Genomic DNA, 1,461 nt, shown 5'->3' with positions numbered 1-1,461 from the left:
AAAAAAAAAAAAAAAAAGGTATTCTCTGTAGAAGATTTTAATCTTTCATACCCTTTACCTTTAGGTTTTTCTTTCTATACATTCAGTCAGGCACTGGGATCATCTGTTTACAGGCATGGTATTTATTTGGCACTCCTGCAACAAGTATATCTAACCCATTCTTGATTTTTGGACTGTTCAGGTGAACTGTTTGAGGGGTGTGGGGTCTAGAAGTTAAAAGATAAGGACATCTTCTGTCCTTTTCCCATATCCATTCATTCCTTCATCTCTTTGCCAAGTTGTTTTCCTTTCAGGGCCTGTCCTTCCAGTTTAGAACAGTACCGTGAATCCCACTTGTGTCAATATTAAAGATAGCTGAGACACACCTTTCAAATGGCACAGTCCCTCTTCAAGATATCTAAAAGAATGGTTATGTCTGTCGAGTTAGGGATTTCACATCCACATGTAATCATGTCTGCTGCTGTTGCTACCCAAATTTCCAGTTCTCCACATTTTGGGTACTTAAGCTAAAACGTAATAGCCACAGTCTTTGTAATCCATTCACATTCCTCAGTTTCACCACCTCCCTCTTCTAGACTGCACTCTCTGTCATCAGTCCTCTCCTTTCGAACAGAAACAGGGTTATGATTTTGAAGGTGTGGGTTCAGGGAGTCTTTGTGCCAATCCTGTTGGCCCTACACTGTCAAGGAGGCTTCATTTCACCATTCGATTTTTTGCATTTTAGGAGGCAACTGATTGTTTTGGTATGTACAGATTATTCATGTATACCCCATTTCCTTCCAGTCAGCCCAACATTTTCCACCAGTCTATCTGTCCTCATCTCTGAAATCCTTCCTTCTCTTCCCTCTAAACCTTTTGAGTATCATCACGTACTGGTGGTTTCTCGGTTCCATCTCATCCATTTCCTTTTCAATGGAGACTACAGTGTCAGCCAGCTCAGCCTTGGCTTTTAACTCAGTATTCCAGTCCATAGGGTGGTGAAAAGTTGCTGCAAGGCTGCAGGCACTGGCAGTGGGAAGAGGCAGATGACTAGATGGACTTCTGTGCTTTTAGCTGGTTGACAAGTACCACTCCCACTCTGAACAACATCTGGCCTTCCCTGCAAAGAGTGTACTGTACTTGAAGCAGAGCACTCGCACATAAATGGCTGTGTATGGAATTGCTTGCCAAAGAAGTTTCTAGCCTTTCCCTTTCCCCTAACTGCATCAGGGAAGAATTCTTATCTCTAGCTTGGTTTCCACATGAGGTTTTTCTGAGAAAGGGGCCTGGGACAAGAAGTCTGTCATGTAGTTAAGTAGGCAAGAAATCCTACTAATCCAGTTTTGTTTGAAAGTTGTTTGTCCATATGATTTTTTAAAAGTCAAGTTTAATTTCAAAAAACCGTTTTTTTCTGAGATTACTTTTGGGGTAATATTTAAAATGAGAGACATTTTGTAACCCTGTAAAATACATAGGGAATAT

Source organism: Rhinopithecus bieti, unplaced genomic scaffold, assembly GCF_001698545.2.
Source record: "Rhinopithecus bieti isolate Rb0 unplaced genomic scaffold, ASM169854v2 scaffold_11964, whole genome shotgun sequence".
Taxonomy (NCBI): Eukaryota; Metazoa; Chordata; class Mammalia; order Primates; family Cercopithecidae; genus Rhinopithecus; species Rhinopithecus bieti.
Note: the sequence above shows the minus strand (reverse complement) of the source record.